Genomic DNA, 17290 nt, shown 5'->3' on the forward strand with positions numbered 1-17290 from the left:
CCTGCAGCCTTTTGTTTCCTCTCTTTTCTCCTTTCTCTCTCTCGCTCTCTCTTGCTCTCTCTGTCTCTGTTTCTCTCTCTCCCCTCCCACACTTGCCATTTCTGATTTACTCTTCCTGAATCCTCCCCTGCCACATCTCCATCACTCTTTATTCAGAGAAATTTACCTCTTTCTGGCTTCTATCTCAAGCTTTTATACCACCACAAAATACTTAATCCTGCCTTCAAGTAACCATTAATAGAAGGATGAAAATTTTATTTGTTCTCAGATAAAAAATGATCCATCCACCTATTACCAAAATCCACCCTTGAGAACCCCAGGAGATTCCATGTAAGAAATAATATTTAACTGTTGCTATTCAAATTCAAAACATATGCTCTGAATGGGAACCGTTTACCTTTTGCCAGTTGAGTATGGAATTATGTCCCATTTTTTACCTACAGACAATTTAGCACTTAGGATCAGTTGCCCTCTACAGCTGCCCACATGGTCTGCTCTTCAGACTGGCTCTACTGCAAACTTTCTCCCTCTAATGGAGAAGGTGTGGCTATTTCCCAAAGTAGGAGATGTGGGATCAAGGGACCTTAAAAAGCGACACACACTAACATTTGGTGAGCACCCTCACCACAACTTCATTTAATTTTATTTCATTAACAACTATGCTGTCAGTTAAGTATCATTATTACCATTTTACACATGAGGAAACTGGGGATCAGAGAGGGTAACTACCCAGAGTCACAAGTGGCAGAATTCAGTTGTCATGACTCGATAATCCTTGCACTGAACCATGCTGCATATATAGAACACCACCCCATGCAGGGCCATTTGCTATTTTTTTGGCCTCAAGAAACGACAACTACTTTTGTTCTGTCCTTTTGTTGCTGCTTATTTTAGACTCCTTATATGGGATAAGAGAGCAAAATTTTCCTTGCCTAGAGCCCAAAGAATGGTCTGAAATATAGGCAGCCAAATAGGGGATAAAGCTTAGATTAGCAATCTTCCCGAGGTGAGCAGAGGGGTTCTCCAAACCTGTCAGCTTGGGAATTTGCAAAATTATGGTCATGCTATTTGAGAAAAGCCTATTTTACTTTAAACCTCATGATTTAGTGTTAGATACATAGATATACAAATTAACAGTAATGTATTAATTTGTAGATCAAGAGATGCAGATTAAAAGGAATCAGCAGTGGGTATTTTTTTTAATTAGGCCTGATATGATACAGCTTTTATAGATAAATCCCCAAGCAGTCACCATACAGGGACATGAAGTCTGGCAGACAAGGTTTGCCACATTCTGCCTGAGATGTTATAATCTCTGTTATCCTCAGGTGAACTTTGAAAACCACCACATAATTCCAATAATTCCAAAACCACATAAAGTGGCTCCACTATGTAATAAAACCTATCTCCATTTCCACATTATTTTATTTTATTTTAGAGGCAGACCCCTCTTCATTTACTCCATGGATGTTTTCCAATTTCATATTAGTCTCTATGAAGGACTTTATGGAGCAAGACTTTGTGAACCACAAAAACATAGGAACAGATTTCAAACTAGCAAAATGATAAAGAATAAAAACATTTTCTTGTTAAATAAGAGTAACTTCTCCAAATTGATGTGCCCTAGGCAGTGATGGCAAATAATTCTTTATTGCTTTCAGTTTTCTTCCCCCTTCTCTCTGGTACTTGGAGATAGCATGTGGTTCTGGTGGTTTAGTAGTATTTTAGAAATCAGGACTGAAATGCAGAGAGACAAACTTTCTGGGAGAATGCAACCATATGTACCTTATGTAGCTCCTTGGTGCTTGTGTTTCTTACCCATAATTGTGAGGGTTCTTTGGTTAGAGGTCTTATTGGTCAGCGAGTTCAATGAAGATGATTCCTTTTCCACTTGCACTTTAATATATCTTTAAAGATACTCTACCGGAAGACATAGGGGATGCAGGTTGAACCAAACATCTTTCTTCTTTTTCAGAGTTATGTAATCCAGAGACACAGTGATACTATGAGACAAAGAAGATAGGTGTGAGGAAAGGACCATTAAAATCACAGACAGTGCACATTTGGAAAATAAGGGAAAGAAATATTGATTCCAACTGCAGAAAATCTGGGAGAGAGAAGATGAAATCTGGCAAGCCTTTGTAGTACTCCTAGGGCTTCTACATGTAGAGGAGGGAGAGGGGAACATTTCAGGCTGATGCAATAGTGTGATCAAAGGCAAGGGGATGGGAATTGTATAGCCTGCAGTTGTATAGTTAGAGAGATAAATTTGGATGGATATCTGGGGCTATAAAAGCATTGCACAAACAAAATATAAGACTTGAATAGAAGAAGAGACAGTTTTCAGAGTTGCATTTTCTGATTTCGAGACTCTAAAGTAGTACTTAATAACTTTCTGCTCTGAGGTTCTCAATATTCTTTATTTTCTAATATATACTTTTTTGTCATTTGATTCCACATTTTCCCCTAAAATAATTTATACTCAATCTAGGACACTATCAATGTCCTATGGAAATATATTTTAACTGACCTCTTTGCTTTCAGTCTTGTCCTCCTCCAACCTATTTTCCATACAATATACAGAGAGACCGTTTAAAAATATAAACCAGAGCCTTCAAATCTTCTACTTAAAATGTTTCAATTGGTTCCCATACTTCCTTTTGAAACAAAATAATTTAATGAAAGTCTAGAAAACTTTGAATAGAAAATAAGCCATTGATGATGCAAAAGGAAAAAGGAGTCAAGATGCTTCTGCAAGAACTTTTTTGATAGGCCACAGAGTAAGGCATTTTTTCAGGATTCAGGCATAATATGTAATAATAATTGTTCACCACTCCAGTCACTTCTCTAAGTGTACACACACACATACACACACACACACATTTAATCTTCACAACTATTGTACACATTAGGCCATTTTATTGTGTCTATTTTATATGTTAGAAAACCAAGGAAATGAAATAAGCTTCAGTAGCCGAGAGATTCCAAAAGGAGCCGAGAGGTCACTCTGGTGGGCACTCTTACGCACACTTTAGACAACCCTTTTTAGGTTCTAAAGAATTGGGGTAGCTGGTGGTGGATACCTGAAACTATCAAACTACAACCCAGAACCCATGAATCTCGAAGACAGTTGTATAAAAATGTAGCTTATGAGGGGTGACAATGGGATTGGGAAAGCCATAAGGACCACACTCCACTTTGTCTAGTTTATGGATAGATGAGTAGAAAAATAGGGGAAGGAAACAAACAGACAAAGGTACCCAGTGTTCTTTTTTACTTCAATTGCTCTTTTTCACTGTAATTATTATTCTTGTTATTTTTGTGTGTGTGCTAATGAAGGTGTCAGGGATTGATTTAGGTGATGAATGTACAACTATGTAATGGTACTGTGAACAATCGAAAGTACGATTCGTTTTGTATGACTGCGTGGTATGTGAATATATCTCAATAAAATGAAGATTAAAAAAAAAAAAAAGAAAACCAAGGCACAGAGAATTTGTTTTTGAAAACCTAAAGGAAGAAACCTCATCTATCTTCTAACCTGGTCTTCATATACTGGACTTCAGATTTGTGGTGTCAGTAATACGTTTTTCTCTGAATATTGTTTCTGACATCCCACTCTTTTCTGCTATACATTATAAATTTTTAAACATGCAGAAAAATCAAAAGAATTTTACAATGTATACCCAAATACTCACCATCTAGATTCTACCATTAATATTTTACTGTATTTTATTGTATCCAATCCTCTCCATATCCATCAATCCAGCTTGTTTCAATGGTTTAATTTTTACTCTTAAAATTCTATTTGGTTGATTTTAAATTCTCCCCCCACCCCCCACTTTGAAAATACTATCTTCTTAATTTAGAGTTTTGATTTCTTTCTTCAGTCATTTTAAAAGTTCTTTTTATAAGCTCTTTCAGGCTGGTCTAGTATTCTTTTATTAGAACTTTTAGAAGTTCCAATCCTCTTGTTTCTTATTCTGGGTGGTTTTTCACTAATAGTAAATTGCTTCCTCATATTTTTTTTTAATATTTTAATTGTGAGCTTATCTGTAAACAAATTGGTTGTCTGTTTGTTTTGTAATCGTGTAGCCCTACGAAATGGTCAGCCTTTGCTCTAGCCAAGAATTTCAGAATTTCACAGTCTTGAGGATGCCTTGGCTTTGGCATTTCAGGACCCCCAAATGCTGGATGTATGAACTGTCAAGCTGCCAAGGTCCCTGTCCAGAGATTCCATTTCTCAGAGGAGTTTGATTTCACACATTGCTGAATTACAGGCAGAAATCCATGCATCAGCACTAGAGACAATGCAGAACAGAGCACGTGGACCAGGTTAAGAGGTAATGGGAAATAACCTTTCCTAGGACTTCCTAGTAAGGCCACATGATCCAGTTTTCAGTTCACTTTTTTTTTGTTTTCTAGCACCTGGGGCTATAGTTCAGTTTTGCACTTAGTTTTTTTTTTTGGGGGGGGGGCGGATTTAGCCTTTCATTCAGCATTTTCAGGTGTTTGTAGCTGGATATTTCGTGTTACACTGTTTGACATAAGACCTTAATTAGAAGTCCTAGGCAAATGTTATTTTCCATTGCTCTTAAAATAAAGTCCCAACTCCTTAATTGGCCTGCGTTGCCCTGTATTGTCTCCCAGTGCTGTTACGTAGTTTTTTTGTTTTTGTTTTCTTTTTCTAGTTCTCCCTCAGTTTTCTGAGGGTCTTTTTAAAGATAATTGGTCTTAGTTCTCACTCCTTGCGTCACATAAGACTAAGGCCCATCTTGTATGTTCAGTAAGACTCGAGTCTCTATCAGGACTGATAATCCACTGCCCTCCCTTCCACCCATTTGCTCACTGCAGCTCATATGCCCACTGATTTGGTTTTCACTTCATTTTTTTCTCCTGGCACTTTGGACTCTCCCTTTAATTATCATACTCAGTTCTGCAGTTAGTTTTGGAAAAAAAATGTTTTGACCTTTTGTCCAGCATTTCTGGGTGTTTATAGTTGGAAGTCCTAGGATAAAGGTCATTCCCCATTGCATTTAAAATGAAATCCCAACTCCTCATCCTGGACAGCTTTGCTCTTCATGAACTGCCTTGAACCTCATCTCATTTAATCCGTGCTTCACTCAAGCTGCACTGCCTCCTTTCTGTCGCAAAGCACAGCAAGACCTTTCCTGACTCCAGGGCCTTTGTTTGCAATTCCTCTGCTTGGGATCCTTTCCCCATAGTTATCTGCATGATAGCTTATCCTTCCCACCATAGCTTTGGTGTTAGCTCCTCGGAGACATCCTCAGAGTGGCTACTCCCACTTATTCTTTCTTTTCACTTTCTCATAGCACTTATCACATTCTGTAGATAATCTTAATTTTTGGTTTGTTTTTTGGTTCCAGACTGCCTCTCCTTCTTAAATGTCAGCTCTCTGAAATCAGTAACTTTAATTATCTGGTTCATCACATTATATCCCTGGAGGTTGGTGGAATAAGTGATCAATTAATATTTGTTAAATGAACGAATGAAATAACTTTCTTAGCTGTGTTAAGTCTTTAACTCCAGAGAACATGTGTGTTATATTTGCTTGCTTATGAGTGCACTTTAGAGAACTTCCGTTTTCATGAACTCAGTTTCTCCAGTGCTTAAGACCCTGCCCACTAGGTGTGTAAGATGCCTTCTGAAATATGGACCAGTACTTACAAGTTAATGATGGCCTATTTAATATGCTTGCAAAGAAACTTACTAAGTGGAATATCAAAATAAATCAGAATGGCCATCTGTGGTGGTTCATAGAGTCTAACCCCCCTTGGTATTGGGTCCCCATATTCCATTTTCCTTATCTCATCCCTGACTTGCCCTTTTCAGATCCAGTTTTAAGTTAAGCTCAATTTCTCCCTTATCTTCCTTTCCTCCTATAAGCGACCAACCCATTCAGTGCTGTCAAGCTTTTAAACTATTTCTGCATTTCAAATGTAGTCCTCAGAATTCCTTCTGTTAATCAGATGAGCTATCTGCCATTTGCTAAGCAATTGATTTAAGAGAATAGGGTATGTAATTGTGCCAGACCCTAAGACAGCTCATTACATATTTAAGCTAATATTTTATTGCTTCAGGGAAACAGGATAAAAGCAAAATCACCAATTTCAGCAGCACACTAAAGTGACTATATCTAGTGTACATATTTGCAATGTTTGTTCTCTCCACTGTGGCAAAGTAATTTGTGAAAGCAAAGATAGCATGAAAGGCTCTTAATAAATATTTGTTCGGTGAACACATGAATAACAATACTATGATATTTTCTACCCAGGTGATAGATTTTTTTCCTGTTTTTATTTTCAGTTCTTGCACATCTCTCTAATGGAATCAATAATTAATTAGTTGATCAATATCTTTTATGTTTATTGCATTTTACTCTGGGTTTAGCATTGAGATAGGTCTATTAAGTATAGGGGGAGGGCAATGGAGTTAGTTAGGAAGTAGAAACAAAACTTTAATACACTGTTTGTCCATGAAGATTTGAGAACAAAATAGTAATCATCCAACAAATAACCATGAAGCAGCTATTATATCTTAGGCACTGTTTTAGATATTGTGGACAAGCCCTCAAGGACTTTACATTCTACTGGAGGGAAACAGACAATTAAAAAAAAAAGGTAAATTAGATGTTCTATGGTGATAAGTATCATGGAGTGAAATAAAGTTGGGAAGGATAGGATATTCAAGAGGTGGAAGCCTATAATTTTAAATAGGGTGGTCAGGAAAAGCTTCACAAAGAAGGTGATGTTTGAGCGGGAACTTGACTTGAGATGTAAGTGATGTGGATATAACAGGAATTTATGCTTTATAGCAAAATCTAAGATTGAGCAGATAATTTGTATTTTTTCTAAATTCTAAGTTAATTTAAAGATGAACATGTATCACCTTAATAAATGAACAAGCAATTTTGAAACCTCTATTAACCTGTTTAACAGCACATGGATCTGCTCTTCTAGACCTTTCCCATCTTGTTCTCACATCCTGGTGAGGCGACTGGCTGAGCAGATGGGCTAATAACAAACTCGAGTCCTATTGTGCCATTGGAATCTTCATCATCAAGGCAGCATCAGATGTGTCACAAGGTGAGTCATGGAGCTGGATGAGGCATCTGGCACCTGCCTCTCACTGTGATCTGATTAGACAGCGTCTTATGCATACATATGGAAGAGCAGACATGTAGCACAGGTGGGCAGGAGGAAAACAACTACCCAGACAATTTCCGCTTGGATTCTTCTCTTATGGCAGGAAATTGGAAGGTTTATCACCTTATACTTCTTCCTCCATTCTAGTGAGGATCCCAGACTTTTTCAGCCAAAGAAGCATGCTTTATAAGTAACTTCTTCACAAACATTTCTCTAAAGAAGAAATTCTTTACTTTCTTTAACTGGTTTAAGTGTGACTTTACTGTGACTTTATAAACTTCTCCTGAAGTAGAAGTTTTTCTCCTTTGTACAGGAAAAGGCAAACTTGATTATGGGAGCAGGATATAGCTTCCTCGAATGTTACCCAAAGGTATTTTCTGTCCTTCAGCCTACGGGATCTGATGTCACTTTAAGTTTGGTCATCTCTAAAAGTGTGAACAGAGTTGATATTCTATATTTTAATAATGTGTAATTTATTCCTGCCACTAATATATGATTAATGATGATTAAATATATATATCAGGTTAGTCATAGGATCCAATAATTCTCATCAAAATGCTAAGGGTGCACCTAGAGGTCAAGTTTTTTTCCCCATAAAATATTAGGATGATTGATATATTTTAGTTCATGATATATAATTATGAACACTTTTGCTAGAAGAAAACATGACTATTATGCAATCACTCATGCCCATAATGCAATAAACTATCAAAAAAAAATGGGGAGACACCAATATTTGTTGAGCACTTTCTATGCATTGTGGTTATCACATATGTGATTGCTCATTTAATTAAATGAGGAAGGCATTGCCCCCAATTGACTGGGAGAGTTTGAGAAACTTGCCCGAGGTCACACACCAAGGGAATGGTGGAGACATTATAGAATGAGTCAGTGTTTCATTCCTTTTGGTTGCTGAATAATATTCCATTGTATGGCTATAGCACATTATGGTTATCCATTCATCATGGACATTTGGGTTTTTTCCACTTTTTGGTTTTTATAAATAATGCTGCTATGGAAATTCATGTGCAGATTTTTGTGTGGACATATGTTTTCAATTCTCCTGGATATATATGTAGGAGTGGAATTGCTGGGTTATATGGTAACTCTGTGTTTGACCGATGGTTTTCCAAAGCAGCTTGCACCGTTATACATTCCATACATACCAATAATGCATGTGGGTTCCAATTTCTCCACATCTTTGCTGGCACTTGTTATTGTCTACCTTTGTTAATTGCAGTAAGTGGAAAGTCGTCTCTGTCTTGGGAGCTAGTGCGTGGGAAAGAGGAACCATCCTCTTCTGATACTGTGGGTGGGCACCTTGGTACCATTGGAGACCAGCTCTAGCTCTACTGCGCCCTCCTGCATTATCTAGGAGATGGCTCAGCCTCTGGAAGAAGTTCAGCTTTCCCTAGTTTGGATTTGCTGCTTTACTGAGGCTCGGGTCCTGTTTTTGGACTCACTCACCCTCTGGATTTGTTTCCCTTTTTTATCTGCTCCTGAGAAATGTGGGTGTTTTCAGATTTACACTTGCCAAATATGACTGAGTATTGACATAACCTCGCTCTGAAACCCTGACTGACAGTTGGACAAACAAAAAGTTTGACAATCTTTTTGGAGAAATGCTGGGCAGTGAGTTTTTTCTTTTGTCTCTATTATGAATGATGCTTTCTTGTAAATAGGCAAGAAGATTCCTTAAATTAAGTGCTGTGTATGGAAATTGGATGGAAACATGTCACTTGCATCTATTCTTAACACTGCTGAACTGGATGCGTCACTTAATTGTATATTACGATCTTGAAATGCTGAGAGGAGCAATCAAGTTCTGCTCTCTCCCCATGACCCTTCTAGCCAGGATGCCACTGTTATTAATGGCAGCAATCCTAAACCCCTGAAAGTGTGATAGGATTAGTTGTTGAAATTTTTAGATCAGGTTTTTAAAAAGGCCTAACAAATTTTGGGAATGTCAACATGTTTATTTTATCTAGACTGTTGCCATTTCTTATTTCTGCTCTTTGGGATGAGGATAGATAGTAAAGGAAGGATGTTGAATCTTCGCATTTCAGAAGTCTGCTCAAAAAAGCTGGTGAAGTTTCTTAACAGCATGGTAGGGTACTCATCTCACAAATTTCAGCAAAATGGGATCTTGCATTTTAGTGATTAATTATAGTTCCTCTGTAAGGTAGTCCTTGGTGTTATCTGAAAATGATTTAGGTGCATTTCTGTTTTGTAGCAAAGAAAACGAAGTACAGCACAAAAATATTGTCTGATATATGTTGGAGTTGATACTTGTCATATTTTAGACTTTCATTTTGCAACTTCATTTTCTATTTGTGCGAAATTCTCCATTGAGCATAATCTTGGAGAGAGGCAGCATCTCTTTTCCCTTTAAAGAAGCGGCAGGGGCCAGTTCCTCTTTTTCCATCTAAGACCCAGAAGCGCTCTCGCATCCTGGGGAGCTAGTCCAATATTTTTGGACGTGTTAGATTTGAGGGGCTTAATGGACATCTAAGCGGGAGCTATCTAACACAGATACTTTGCAAAAATGGACAATGAAAACAATCTATTATTTGGATATTACTATTTCAGTAGCAAAATATTTATAAGCATTTTGTAAATATATGAAGTAATATAGAAATAAACTTAGATAATTTATGCAAATTATCTTATTAATGCCTAAGGAAAAGGGATACATCAATCCAAATTACAGAATTGTCATAATGGTTTGGTTATATGAGAAGACTTTAAAATTTCATTGGTCATCATTGATGATCTCTTTTTATTAGGTTTGTATTTAATGGTGATTAACTGCCATAATGTGCTGGCAGGAGAATAGAATAAGGGCTCAGAAATTGTTTCTCCCCAGTGGTCTTATAATGTTGTCTTAAACACAGGAGTTTTCTTCTTTATTTCTTTAGTATGGACTGTGGAACAGTTTGCATTATTATTGCTCATAAATTCTTCCCAGATGGGATTAGTTTTGTAGATGTAGGATCAATAATTCTTGGACAGATTTGCAGCTGTGTACTGCCCAGTAGTGTTCATTAATGGCTTTAAAAGAATCAGTGCATTTTGCTGGAAGCAAAGATAATGAGCCATTGATTATCCCTGCACAGCACAATTTACAGCCTATTTTATTTTTAATGCAATGTTAAATTAATTTGTAAAAGATCAGAAGCATTGCTTTATTTCCAAACTGTGATTAAACAGTTATTGAACTTTTCATAGAGAACATTAATCAATTCTCATTTCTTCTAATCTCCCAGAGTGCTTTGGAAATAAAGACAGATAACTTGTGCTCACTTGTACTTCTTGTGAGGCAGCAAACCTGGAGAAGGGAACATTGTAATGGAGAGCAGCTCTATATCATGGAATGTGTCAGGAAGGGTCTCCCAGACCTTAATATTTTCTCTCAAGGTCAGGTTGTGGATCTATTCTAGGTGAATGAATGAGGATAAAATTTTTTACTAGAGTTTTAGGTTAAAGCACTTTGAAGCATGTAAAGATACATAGAATATAAGGTATGTATGATTTCATGTTTTTTGCCTTGGATGTGTATGTAATTTAACTTTGTTCACTTAGCTCTTATACCCTTGAGTAACTTTTTGTGTAAATCTTTATTATTGTTTTTTAAAAACAAACAGATTCATAGAATTTTCCCTATGTTTATCACTTTTTAATAGTCTTCTATCATTGATCAAGGCTGGTTAAAGTAGGTGTGTATTGTACATAAGGACTGACATCAGTATGGCAAAATGTCCAGGACACTAAAATTATCTTCAGATTTCAGGTTGGTTTCAGGAGAGAGGGACTGATATATGTTCTCAGAAAAATAATCCATAGGAGAGTGCACCTAATATGGAAGACAAGCCTGTTCTTTCTGGGAACCAGTGAGACACATAGAGCCTCCTTAATTACAATGAGATGGACTGAGTTAGAAGGGCTAAGAACTACAATTAGACTACCTATTAAGTGAAAGGCAAGTTCTGGAGTGATTTGGGTAGGAAACCTATTTTGTAGAGTTTGGGAGAAGGTCCAAGAAGATCTTAGCATTCAGAGATTAGATTAACTCAGTGAAGCAGTTGCCTGAGGGGCTCAAAAAGAGGCAATGCAGGTCCAAACAGTTGGTCAAAGCCCAGTAATGGAGACTCCAGGGATATGTCACTCTCAGATGTCCAGCCGGACAGTTAGGGAGAAGTGACGAACTTAAATTCTGATCCATACCTATCAGAAATAAGTAACAGAAGAATCCCTGTCCAGTTCAGAGTTAGAATGAATTTGGTGGTGATACACATCCAGCATCAGGTATTTCCTACACATGCTTCTGTAGGTCTGATTTGTTGGATTAGATAACAGGGACACAGTGGGAACTCTAGAGACCTAGATATGAACTATGGACAGCCAAATGCCTTCAAATGGTACTCACAGGGAAACACTGATGAAGTTTACCAAGGCTGGCTTTGTAAGTGGGTAGATTACTCAGTCACCAAAGATGTGGTCTGATGACTGCTCCAAATGACTCTTCGATTGACCTGCTGTCTGACTTGATATTTTTTTCAAACTTGTATTCTTATTTTTTTTTTGTCTTAGATTTTATTTATTCTTAAGATGATTGCCTGAAAAATATAGAGATTTTGCTTGGGTAGAAGTCTAAAAGATTTGATCTTAACGTGTTTATCAGTTGCCTGCTAAGACCAAGACAGAGAGAATCAGTCCCAGAACAGAGAACAGAGAGGGGAAAAAGAAGGATCACACACTCAGATTGATATCCACAGACTGTAGCCTTGGATTAAGGACAGTGAGTGGTGCTGGACCTCTGGGGAAATGTGAAGGCTATTGATGCTTTGAAAGAGTGGGAGAAATTCAAATGAGGGAAATCAGAGATTTGCTAAACACAAATTACAACTGTCTCAAAATATCACCTAATACTAGTTCGGTACAACATTAATTTACCGGGTAAAGTTCATTAAAGTTCATTAATGAAGGAAAGATGTGTTACTGCTATGTGTTTGTATATGCATGTGTTTGTGGTGTTGTGGTCCATGGAGAATACAAAAATGGATGAAATTGGGCTGAAATCCACAAATGGGAAGGCACAATGAACAGAACAGTGAGATGCACTAAGAGGTAGAATGAGAACTGTTTGGGTTGGGGGTTTTGTGAGAGTCATATACCTACAGAATTCTAGGGAAAAGAAAAGTATGATTAAATAACTAAAAGGAGACAAGAGGGAAACGCAGAGTAATACACATACTCAAGGAATGTAATGAGGTGTGCATTAAAGAGTTGTGATGAGTCACCTTAGGAGAAACAAGATAAGATTGAGGAGGGATTATAAACTTAAAATATTTGTCGCAGCAAAGGGGCTTGTATGAAACCATTGAGTTTGTTCAGAATTCAGCCCTCATCATTGCTATCATCTTTTTTGCACCAAGAATAGCGATATTGGGCTTTAAGAAAACTGGTTATGCAAAAATATGTATTTGTGTATATAAATATACAAATCAAGAGATGATTGGTTACTTTAAAAATTGATTCATCTCAGCATTAATCATGTAGTTTTAGAGGACAAAACACCAACTGGCAGGACCTTAGAGAAATCTGATCCAAGCTTTACCAAGGCAGGAAGTCCATCCCAAGCAAATCAATTACATAGATACAATCTTAGTTTGTTTTATAACACTCATAGTATACAGTAAGAAATTATTATCTTGGTGTTATAGATGGGAAACTAAAGTGAAAAGATGTCCAAAGTCATTTGTCAAACTACCTCCTGATTTCTAGCCCAGGGCTCTTCCCACTCAACTCCCCTAGTTGTTCACCTTCCACCAATATGAGCTCTGAGGTCTTCCACTGTGTGTGTGATTATTGAGAGAACTAGAAGAATATGCAGCTTTAGACTCAGCCACCCAGGTTTAAATATTGGCACTGCCATTTTCTAGCTGCAATGATCAAACCTCTTTGAGTCCGTTAACTCATTTGTAAAATAGAGTCAATGTCTACTTCATTAGATTTTTTCAAGGATTAAATGAGATACTGAATGTAGATTGCCTACCACAGTACTTGTTAAGGAATTCACAGATGCCTGTTAAGAGGCCATCACCTAGACTTCACCTACCCTCACCTTCTTCTCTAGAGAAGTCACAAACACACACTAAGCAGCCATGTCTCAGCCTTCTGCTACCCCCACCTCCTTTTCTAGTGTGTGCCACTCTACAATCTGGGGGTCATGGAGACCAGGGAACAAGCAGACCCAGATGCTTATCAGAACAGGAATTCTCAATGCCAGAGCCTCCTCCCCCTGAGGTTGATGAAAAACACAATCAAACAGAATGGATTTGTCTCTCTTCTCGGGAGTGAAGTGGGGTGTGTAGAACTGTCATCTACTGACCCTGACCCAGAGAAGTTTTGGATCTGGAGAGGTTTTGGCCACCCTAAGAGATAATCAGTGATGAGACTTCTTCCCCTGCTCTTTGGACTCTTTGTGCCATGTAAGCAACAAGGAGATTATCTGCACTTTCTGAGTTCTTTATACTGTGCAAGTAGTCAAGAGGCCATTTGCTGAAAACTTCTGTTGTGCCCTGAACCTGGGTTCCCATGGTGGGCCATTGTACCCACTCACTCCACAGCACCAGGCACACAGTAGGTGTTCAGTAAATGTTAAATCCCTGTTCCACATATGCCTCAGTTGCCCACCTTGCCTGTGATATACTGCAGAGCTGTCTTAAGGACAGGCTAATTTCTGCAACTATATACCTTTCTAAAAATATAGGCCATTTCTTTTTAGCATATGCCATTCATCTAAGCATTTCTGTAGCCCATAAAAGATTCATAAAATTTTTAATTTTGGCATATTTCTAGCTATCATTTTGAATTAGAGACTATTGTTTTAACTACCACAGAGCTTTGCATAGGAATTTGATTTTATTTGTCTTTTACCTTAACTGAAATAACTTGTTATTAGAACTCTCCTTAAGTTAGCTGAATTAATACTGCTTTAATTCAAGTTCATCTCTGCAGTGGAAAATGACAGGCATTATTGAGTTCTGTTACACATTTAATAAGGAATGTACACTTCTCATCCTTGCGGGAGCAATTTAACACACTGCAGAGCCTGTCAAAATTCAATTCAAGGTTGAATGAGTAATGCATAAAAGTCAATTTCGTACCCTATCAGAGATAAAGCCAGTTATTTCTTTTTATCAAGTCGATGGGGATGCTATTTGGATCTCTAGCAGCAAAGGTTTGAAACTCCAGGCTTCGCAAAGTTAGAGGAGATGTGAATGTGCAGTAACCTCAGGGGTCCAGAGTGAGCAGAGCCTGTCTAAAGAAATGACTCAACAGAGAGAGTGAGCTTGCCTTGTTGATCATTTGGTTCTTTATGGCAGTATAATTTCCATAGCCTTTAAATTAAGGAGCAAAGTCAGTGCAAAGCTGAGAAATGGAGGAAAAAGGGAGATTTTTGAGGACTTGCATCCTTCCACTGATGCAGCCATAATCCCCATTTAGATGTGTGCATGTGTGTGAGCATGTAAGTATGTGTGCAATTGCACAAGCATGAGCACAGGTTCTGGCACTGCAGTAACTATCGGTCAATAACTATTTATTGAGCCCCTGCCAGGTATTGTTCTGGATGCCAAAAGTATAGGAGTGAACAAAACATTCAAAAAAATCTGTGCACTCATGGTGCTTATATTTTTATGGAGAAAGAAAGACAGTAATAAAAATAAGAAGTTCATTGTGCTGCATATCAGACGTGGGTAAGTGCTGTAGAGAAAAATAAAATAGGGGCAGAGGAAAAGGAGTATTGCAGGAAGTACAACTTTATTAAATAGAGTGGGCAGAGAAGGTCTCACTGAGAATGCGACATTGAAGTAAAAGCCCGAAGGAAGTGAGGAAGTGAGTCATGAGGTTATTTGGGGAAGGGCATTTGTAGCAGAGGGAACAGCAATTACAAAGGCTCTGAGCTCAGGGCATGCTGGGAGTGTTGGAGGAAACCAAGAAACCTAGGTGGTTGGAGCAGAATGAGTGAGGGGGAGAGTAGTTGGAGATGAAGTCAGAGAAACAGCAGGGGTCCAGATTCCATAACACCTTGGAGGTGATGGTAAGGACTTTGTCTTATTCTCTGAGAAAGATGGAAGCCATTGGTGGCTTTTGAGCAAAGGAGTGACATGACCTGACTTCCATTTTATTTCTCTGGCTGCTGTGTTGAGTATAGACTGTAGAAGAGCAAGGGGAAAGCAGGGGACCATATCTACGGATATGACAGTAATGTTTGTTGGTAATGACATTTTTGAGGTATGGTTGTGGAGACAGCGGCTAAAGTAGTAGAAGGATAAGACAACTGGAAGGGAAGAGGTCAAAAACCGAGAAACTAGGTATTGGGTAGGTCATCTACAGGCCTGAAGCTAAGTGTTTTCTGTTGAGGGGGACTGGCTGTAGAGGGCCTGAGGCTATACTCTTGCTAAACTCTGATGCCTGAAGATGGGAAGACATTCATTTCCACCTACAGTGTATGCTAACACCTGGAGGAGGAGAGCCCCAGACCTAGGAGAAGGGAGTGGCAGAGGCACAGAGAACACACATAGTGACTCCAAAGATTAGCCCCAATGAACGTGTCAGTTTTGACTTTACAAGACTATGAATTTGGAAAGCAGTTCAATGAGAATGAAGGCATCCAGTGAATGCAGGAAAACTGGAAGAAATCATTCCTGTTTTGCACTTTGTATGCTGCCTTTATATTTGGTAGTTGGCAACTAATGAACAAACAGGCAAAATTTGAACTGAGGAAACCATTAGTGCTCTAGTCTCTGACCCTTGCCGTCTTCAGTCTATTTGGTGCTCTTTGAACTGGTGCTTACATGGTATACATCTTGGTGGACCAAAGGGCTGAAGCAGTTAGTTTGTGACCAGAGTTTTTACAGTGGACCTGCCAGCAAATTCTGGGCTTATGTATTTCTGCCAAGCAAAGCACCCAAACTAGGGGACAAGATATTCATTATTCTGAGGAAGCAGAAGCTGATTTTCCTGCACTAGTACCACCATATCACTGTGCTCCTGTACTCTTGGTACCCCTACAAAGACACGTTTGCCAGGGGTTGTTCGTTCATGACTATGAGCTATATCATGCCTGCCATGTTGTATTCTAACTATGCCTTGTGGACAGCGGGGTTCCAAGTCTCCTGGAAGTTAGCTGTGTTCATCGCCTTGTCCCAGATCACCAGATGGTGATGGGCTGTGTATTTAACTCCCTGATCTTCTCCCGGATGCAGCAAGACCAGTGTCACTCTCAATTTCAGAACATCTTCTGGTCCTCACTCATGTGCCTCAGCTACTTTGTGCTCTTCTGCCATTTCAGCAAAATGAGGAAAACAAGAAAGGCTGAATAGTGTGGGAACTGAGAAGGAAGCCGTAGCTCAGGGTCATCAAGAAAAATAATAGACAAATGAAAATGGCTCAGTGAATCACATATGGTGCAGCTCAAACGAAACAAAACATACGAGCAAACACAAAACTCAAGGCAGCTTAGGGATAATTAGGGTGACTTAACCCAGTAAGTTATGATCCATTTTTGGTGAGGACTCACTGAGTTCACCTCCATCTCAAAGGACTGCTGCTGGAAGACCCCATTCTCTCTTTATCTGCCAACTCTAGGACAATTGAGAACAAAAGTGAGCCAGAGAGAGAGAGAGAGAAATTTCTCTCAGACAGAAAGAAATAGAGGCAAACAAGGTTATTAATGTTATATGAAAAAATGTATTTACTGAGTGTTAGATTTCTCTGAAGCTGAAAGAGTTTAGCTTTAAAAACTCTAAGCATACATGTACAATCGTCAGGTTTTTTGATACTCAACTGGAGCCAGTAGAAAAGATAAAAATGAAAGAGACACAGTGTGCATCTAGAAAGAATTATGCTTTGGCAAAAATTAAGAAAGGTTAGCAGCTGTAGTCCCCATGAGAAAAGACTGTTTTATTACCTCTTATGAAAATGGTTGTAAACAACTATATTTCAACTCAGAGAAAGAACTGATATTTTTCCCCTCACTGCACAGCCTCAGGCTAATGCGTTTGCCAAAACCAAAAGGGGCACAATACTTTTCCAAGGTTCTTCCTGGGCAGATTAAA

The 17290-nt window shown here is 38.4% G+C and overlaps 1 pseudogene; it reads left to right on the forward strand.

Moving 5' to 3' along the window:
• The first annotated feature begins 15775 nt into the window (after positions 1-15775).
• Positions 15776-16555, forward strand: LOC119532974 (annotated as a pseudogene).
• Positions 16556-17290: the final 735 nt, after the last annotated feature.

Source organism: Choloepus didactylus, chromosome 4 (genome assembly GCF_015220235.1).
Source record: "Choloepus didactylus isolate mChoDid1 chromosome 4, mChoDid1.pri, whole genome shotgun sequence".
Lineage (NCBI taxonomy): Eukaryota > Metazoa > Chordata > Mammalia > Pilosa > Megalonychidae > Choloepus > Choloepus didactylus.